Source organism: Stomoxys calcitrans, chromosome 3 (genome assembly GCF_963082655.1).
Source record: "Stomoxys calcitrans chromosome 3, idStoCalc2.1, whole genome shotgun sequence".
NCBI classification, from domain to species: Eukaryota; Metazoa; Arthropoda; class Insecta; order Diptera; family Muscidae; genus Stomoxys; species Stomoxys calcitrans.
Genome location: NC_081554.1, coordinates 85,382,058 through 85,390,799, shown reverse-complemented (window position 1 = coordinate 85,390,799; position 8,742 = coordinate 85,382,058).

The window sequence follows — 8,742 nt, the reverse complement described above, 5'->3', positions numbered from 1 at the left end:
CCCAATATACGAATGTTACCAGCTAATGTTGAAAACTTTGTCTTCTCTCCTGAACCGGTGCTGAAGCGAATTCAAACAAACAACACAGCTATGCCAATTCCTAAAGGCTGTGTTGACATGACCATAAGACCACAGCAGAACATTGACTCCTAAAACGACGGAAACGGAAGTTCGCTACATTTTACATTTCTCTATTGTAGTGAGTAAAAGTTGTTGTCTTTTTTTTTTCTCTACATGTGAAACAGTTCATGCTTAAAGAGTTTTTTTTTGTTTTGGTTTCTATAAAACATCATACTCTGTCCTTAGCTGCTAAAGAAGCGAAAGTTCTAGCAAACATGCATCTCATAAAGTCACCTAGCGACAAAAGTCCAGAAAAGAAGCTGTAAAAACACACGAAATCCACAAAATACCAACTTTTGCTTGACTAGGTTACTTTTAATGTAGTTAAACACTGTATGGACACATAGGTGGGCAAAAAAAACCCAATGCAATATGAAAAAAGTTTACCCTCTTCTGGGGGGCTATTGCATAAAGTTTTCAGTTTTTTTCTTGATGTGCCCTAAGCCTTTCAAAGCACATTTCCTTGAACAAACTTCAGAGCAAACTGCTAAAGCAATTTTACTTAGTCAAATTACGGTACCTAAAACCAACTTGTAAGACTGCTCGAAACTTCAAAAAGAAAAACAATTTTAATCAATAAACGTAAATTGAACAACCTATACTCATATCGAAGAAGAAACAAATACTGGTTCATTTAGAGTGACAAGGTTTATATTCGAATGCCAATTTGCCCATGAATATTCCATTCAAGAACAGGGGCAAACTTCTCACATATCAATGAGTGCTGTCCGATTCAAGTTAAGCACAATGATAAGGGGTCTTCTTTTTATAGCTGAGACCGAATGGAGGAGAGGTTTTTACAAGGCTACCATACCATTTCTTCAAATGGCCCAATACCTCACAAATTTCGCCAGCATTAGGAAGAGATAACCACCTCTGAAAATTTTTATACCCACCACCGAAGGATGGGGGTAAATTCATTTAGTCATTCCATTTGCAACACATCGTAATATCCATGTACGACCCTATAAAGTATATATATTCTTGTTCAGCGTAAAAATCTTAGACGAACTAGCCATGTCCGTCCGTCTGTCTGTTGATATCAGGCTGTAGTCTTTAAAATGATTGAGATATTGAGCTGAAACTTTCACTCAACCATAGGATGGGGGTATACTGATTTCGTCATTCTGTTTGTAACTCCTCTAAATATTCTACTAAGACCTCATAAAGGGTCGTCGTGACATTTTAAGCCGTCTGTCCGTCTGTCTGTCCGTCCGTCTGTCCGTCCGTCTGTCCGTCCGTCTGTCCGTCCGTCTGTCCGTCCGTCTGTTCGTCCGTTCGCCTGTCCGTCCGTTCGTCTGTCCGTCCGTCCGTCTGTCTGCCGAAAGCACGCTAACTTACGAAGGAGTAAAGCCAGCCGCTTATAATTTTGCACATATATATTGTACTTCATATTTGTGTAGGTCGGTTGGGATTGTAAATGGGCCATATCGGTCCATGTTTTGATATAGCTGCCATATAAACCGGGTCTTGGGTCTTGAATTCTTGATCCTCTAGAGGGCGCAATTCTTATCCGATTGGAATGAAATTTTGCACCACGTGTTTCGATATAACTTCCAACAACTGTGCCAAGTATGGTTTAAATCGGTCCATAAACTGATATAGCTGCTATTTAACCCGATCTTTTGTCTTGACTTCTTGAGCCTCTAGAGGGCGCAATTCTTATCCGATTGGAATGAAATTTTGCACAACGTGTTTCGCTGTGACTTCCAACAACTGTGCCAAGTATGGTTTAAATCGGTCCATAAACTGATATAGCTGCCATATAAACCGATCTTGGGTCATGACTTCTTGAGCCACTAGAGGGCACAATTTTTATCCGATTTGGCTGAAATTTTGCACGAGGTGTTTCGCTATGACTTTCAACAACTGTGCTGAGTATGGTTGAAATCGGATTATAACCTGATATAGCTGCCTATAAACCGATCTTCGGTTTTGATTTCTTGAGCCACTAGAGGGCACAATTCTAATCCGATTGGAATGAAATTTTACACGACGTGTTTCGCTATGACTTCCAACAACTTGGCTAAGTATGGTTTAAATCGGTCCATAAACTGATATAGCTGCCATATAAACCGATCTTGGGTCATGACTTCTTGAGCCACTAGAGGGCACAATTCTTATCCGATTTTGAAATTTTGCATGAGGTGTTTTATTATGACTTCCAACAACTGTGCTGAGTATGGTTGAAATCGGTGCATAACCTGATGTAGCTGCCATATATCCGATCTCGGGTATTGACTTCTTGAGCCTCAAGAGGGCATAATTATTATCCGATTTGGATGAAATTTTGTACAAAAGCTCCTCCCACGAATCGGCCTTTAGCCTGATAAAGCTCCCATATAAGCCGATCTCCCTATTTTACTTCTTGAGCCCTCTTATTCGATTTGGCTGAAATTTTACACAATGACTTCTACTATGGTCTCCAACATTCAATTCATTTAGCACAATTATTTTCTTTTATCCTTTGTTTGTCTAAAAAGAAATACCGGGAAAGAACTCGACAAATGCGCTCCATGGTGGAGGGTATATAAGATTCGGCCGGGACGAACTTAGCACGCTTTTACTTGTTTGTCCATAAGCAGGTTAAGTTCGAAGATGGGCTATATCGGACTATATCTTGATATAGCCCCCATATAAACCGATATTAGGCCTATAAAATCCACACTTATTATCCGATTTTGCTAAAATTTGGGACACTGAGTTGTGTTAGGCCCTTCGATATCCTTCTTCAATTTAGTCTAGATCGGTTTAGATTTGAATATAGCTGTCAAATAGACCGGTCTCTCGATTTTAAATTTTGGACCCATAAATGATGCATTTATAATCCGATTTGAGTGAAATTTGACACAGTGACTTATGTTAGGTTTTTTGACATCCGTGTCATATATGGTTCAGATCGGTTAATTCCTCGATATAGCTACTAAAAATACCAATATTTTGTTATACAAAATTGAACAATGACTTGCACTTATTAGTATTAGGTCCAAATCAGAACATATTTCGATATAGCTGCTATGGGGCATAAGGTGTGCATTTTGACGAAAAGTGGTTTACATATACACCCGAGTTGATGAGTATCCTAAGATAGGCCCATTCGGATAAGAATTGCCCCTTGTAGGGGCTCAAAAAGCAAAATCAGGAGACAGGTTTTTATGGGAGCTGTATCAAACTATTGATCGATTCAGACCATATTAGTCACGTATGTTGAAGGTCATGAGAGAAGCCGTTGCACAAAATTTCTGCCAAATCGGATAAGAATTGCGCCCTCTAGAGGCTCAAGAAGTCAAGAACCCGGATCGGTTTATATGGCTGTTATATCAGGTTATGTACCGATTTGCGCAGTACTTAGCACAGTTATTGGAGTCATAATCATAAGAAAATACTTCGTGCAAAATTTCATTCAAATCGGATAAGAATTGCGCCCTTTAGTGGCGCATGAAGTCAAGACCCGAGATCGGTTTATATGGCAGCTATATCAGATTATTGACCGATTTGAACCATACTTGGAACAGTTGTTGGATATCATAACAAAATACTTCGTGCTAAATTTCATTCCAATCGGATAAGAATTGCGCCCTCTAGTGGCTTAAGAAGTCAAGACCCAAGATCGGTTTATATGGCAGCTATATGAGGTTATTGACCGATTTGAACCATACTTACCAAAGTTGTTGAATGTCATAGCGAAACATGTCGTGCAAAATTTCATTCCAATCGGATAAGAATTACGCCCTCTAGAGGCTTAAGAAGTCAAGACCCTAGGTCGGTTTATATGGCAGCTATATCAGGTTATGGACCGATTTAAATCATATTTAGGACAGTTGTTGGATATCATAGCAAAAAAAGTCGTGCAAATTCCAATCGGATATGGATTGCGTCCTCTAGAGGCTCAAGATGTCAAGACCCAAATCCGTTTTTTATGGCAGCTATGTCAAACATGGACCGATATGGCCCGTTTGCAATCCCAACCTACAGATGTATTTGTGCAAAACTTTAAGCGGCTAGCTATACTCCTTCGAAAGTTAGCGTGTTTTCGACAGACAAACGGACGGACATGGCTAGATCGACATAAAATGTCACTACGATCAAGAATATATATACTTTATGGGTTCTCAGACGAATATTTCGAGTAGTTACGAACAGAATGACGAAATTAGTATAACCCCATCCTATGTGGGAGGGTATAAAATTCTATTCAAAACTGCGTTCAGACGCTATCGCTCATCAATATTTTGAAGCGTTGCAAAGGGAATGACTGGATAAGTAAACCTCGCATTCTAGGGTGGAAGGTATAGGAAACAATATTTGAAACATATCTTCCTGAATTGACCTTCAATGCGATTTACCTATCTGGTACTTCCTTGTCACCCTGCTGTAAATAACGACCCTTGTGTAGCATTCACTGATATAACAGAAGTTTCTTCTCTATTCCATGAAAGGAATTTTATGAGAAGGTTTGAAAATTTGCAACCCATGTATCGCTCAAAGGTTGATGCTAACATAAATGTGGTAGTTTAAGCGAATTCATTTCTTATTTGCTTATGCAACTTATTAAAATTAAAATTGACTTCAAGTTCTTTCTCAGCTTTTCAAATATTCTATGCTATTTCATAGAATTTTACCAAAAGCAGCAGTCATCAAGTATTTCAGCATGACAAACGTAGAAATTGACTTTGATATATGGCGTGTTTTTCTTATATCATAGATTAATGCCGTTTTATACCCACCACAGAAAGGGGGTATACTAATTTCGTCATTCTGTTTGTAACTCCTCGAATTATTCGTCTCGAACCCCATTAAGTGGTTAAGTCGATCTAGCCATATGCGTCCATAAGCTAGCCGCTTGAATATTTCCACAAATACTTCTTATAGGTGTAGGTCGGTTGGTATTGCAAATGAGCCATATCGGTTCATGTTTTGATATAGCTGCCATATTAACGGATCTTGGATCTTGACTTCTTGAGCCACTAGAGGACGCAATTCTTATCCGATTTGGTTGAAATTTAGCATGAAGTTTTTTATGATTTCCAACAACTGTGCCAAGTATGGGTGAAATCGGTTAATAACCTGATATAGCTGTCATATAAACCGATCTGGGGTCTTGACTTCTTGAGCCCTTAGAGAGCGCAAATCCTATCCGATTTCGCTGAAATTTTACACGACGTGTTTCGTTATGACTTTCAACAATTGTGCAAAGTATTGATCAAATTGGTCCATAACCTGATGTAGCTGCCTTATAAATCCATCTGGGATCTTGATTGCTTGATCCTCTATAGGGCGCAATTATAATCTGATTTGGGTGAAATTTTTGTACAATTTCTTCTCCCATGACGTTTAATATACGTGTCAAAAATGATCTGAATCCGTCAATAGCCTTATACAGCTCTCCTATAAAATTATCTCCCTAAGTTTTTTTAGCCCCTAAAGGGCGCAATTCTTATTCGATTTGGCTGAAATTTTACACAATGACTTCTACTATGGTCTCCAACTTTAATTCCATTATGGATCGAATCGGACCATAACTTGATATAGCTCAAATAGCATAGCAATTTTATTCTTTTTTCCTTTCCTTTGTTTGCCTAAAAAGACAAAACAAGTAAAAGCGTGCTAAGTTCGGCCGGGCCGAATCTTATATACCCTCCACCATGGATCGCATTTGTCGAGTTCTTTTCCCGGCATCTCTTCTTAAGCAAAAAAGGATATAAGAAAAGAGTTGCTCTGCTACTAAAACGATATCAAGATATGGTCCGGTTCGCACCACAATTAAATTATATGTTGGAGACCTGTGTAAAATTTCCGCCAATTCGTATAAGAATTGCGCCCATTGGGGCTCACGAAGTAAAATAGAGAGAACGATTTATATGGGATCTGTATCGGGCTATAGACCGATTCAGACCATAATAAACACGTTTGTTGATGGTCATGAGAGGATCCGTCGTACTAAATTTCAGGCATATCGGATAATAATTGCGACCTCTAGGAGTCAAGAAGTCAAGATCCCAGATCGGTTTATATGGCAGCTATATCAGGTTATGAACCGATTTGAACCTTATTTGACGCAGTTGTTTAAAGTAAAAATAAAATACGTCATGCAAAATTTCAGCCAAATCGGATAGGAATTGCGCCCTCTAGAAGCTCAAGAATCAAATCCCCAGATCTGTTTATATGACAGCTGAATCAGGTTATGGACCGATTTCAACCATACTTGGCACAGTTGTTGGATATCATAACGAAACACGTCGTGCAAAATTCCATTCCAATCGGATAAGAATTGCGCCCTCTAGAGGCTCAAGAAGTCAAGACCCAAGATCGGTTTATATGGCAGCTATATCAGGTTATGGAACGATTTGAACCATACTTGGCACAGTTGTTGGATGTCATAACAAAACACGTCGTGCAAAATTTCATTCCAATCGGATAAGAATTGCGCACTCTAGAGGCTCAAGAAGTCAAGACCCAAGATCGGTTTATATGGCAGCTATATCAGGTTATGAACCGATTTGAACCATACTTGGCACAGTTGTTGGATGTCATAACAAAACACTTCGTGCAAAATTTCATTCCAATCGGATAAGAATTGCGCACTCTAGAGGCTCAAGAAGTCAAGACCCAAAATCGGTTTATATGGCAGCTATATCAGGTTATGAACCGATTTGAACCATACTTGGCACAGTTGTTGGATATCATAGCAAAACACGTCGTGCAAAATTTCATCCCAATCGGATTAGAATTGCGCACGCTAGAGGCTCAAGAAGTCAAGACCCCAGATCGGTTTATATGGCAGCTATATCAAAACATGGACCGATATGGCCCATTTACAATACCAACCGACCTACACTAATAAGTAGTATTTGTGCAAAATTTCAAGCGGCTAGCTTTACTCCTTCGGAAGTTAGCGTGCTTTCGACAGACAGACGGACGGACGGACGGACGGACGGACGGAGGGACGGACGGACGGACAGACGGACGGACATGGCTAGATCGACATAAAATGTCGCGACGATCAAGAATATATATACTTTATGGGGTCTCAGACGAATATTTCGAGTAGTTACAAACAGAATGACGAAATTAGTATACCCCCCATCTTATGGTGGAGGGTATAAAAAGAAAAGAACTCGACAAGTGCGATCCATGGCGGAGGGTATATAAGATTCGGCCCGGCCGAACTAAGCACGCTTTTATTTGTTTAGTATCTCACAATTATCGCCAGCATTAGAAGGCGATAACCACAGCTGAAAATGTTCTCTGATGTTCTCGCGAGGATGCGAACCCAGGCGTCCAGCGTCATAGGCGGACATGGAAATAATAAAGCACGATATTTGAAATATTGCATCCATATTTGTACCCTACACCCTACTGTGGTATAGGGTATTATAACTCAGTAAATTTGTTTGCAACACTCAAAATGATGAGAGATAGATCCATTGATAAGTATACCGATGGACTCAGAATCACTTTCTAAATCGATTTAGCTATGACCGCCTGTCTGTCTGTCCGCCCGTCCGTCTGTCTGGCCGTCGGTCCATGTTAATTTGTGTACAAAGTACAGGTCGCAGTTTACATCCGATCGTCTTCAAATTTGGTACAGCCATATTTTTCGGCCTAGAGACGAAGCCTATTGAAATTGGAAAAAGTCGGTTCAGATCTGGATATAGCTTCCATATATATGTTCGTCAGATTTTCTGTAATAATGCAATATAATGCTCATTTGTTTACCGATTCTCTCGAAATTTGGCAGCAAGATTTTTTTTACGACTTTCGACATTACTGGTGAATTTCATGGAAAACTGTTCAGATTTATTGGGTTGCCCAAAAAGTAATTGCGGATTTTTCATATAGTCGGCGTTGACAAATTTTTTCACAGCTTGTGACTCTGTAATTGCATTCTTTCTTCTGTCAGTTATCAGCTGTTACTTTTATATATATATATATATATATATATATATATATATATATATATATATATATATATATATATATATATATATATATATATATATATATATATATATATATATATCTTGCTAAAATATTGTACAACGCTTTCCTAGATGACTGCCACAATATACATAGAGTTTGGTCAGAATCGGTTCAGATTTAGATATTGCTCCCATATATATGTTCTTTCGATTTCCAGTAATATTGCAATAAAATGGTCTTTTGTTAACTGATTGAAATTCGGCAGGAGGATTTTTCTTTTGACTCTCAATATTACTGGCGAATTTCATAAAAATTGCTTAAGATTTAGATATAGCTCTCATATATATATAACGCCCGATTTTAACTTCTAGAGTCACAGCGAGCGCATTTATTATTTGCTAAAAATTTTGCAAAACGCCTTCCTCGACGACTGCCACAGTGTTTGAGAAGTTTGCTCGAAATCGGTTCAGGTTTAGGTATAGCCCTCATGTACATGTTCATCCGATTTTGAGAAATATTGCAAAAGAAGTGCTCATTTGGTAACCGATTCTGTCGAAATTTTGCAGGAATGATTTCCTTATGACTCTTAATATTACTGGCGAATTTCATAGAAATCGGCCCAGATTTAGATATAGCTGTCATATATGTGTATCGCCCGATTTCCACTCCAAGAGCCACTGCAAGCGCATTGCTTGACCA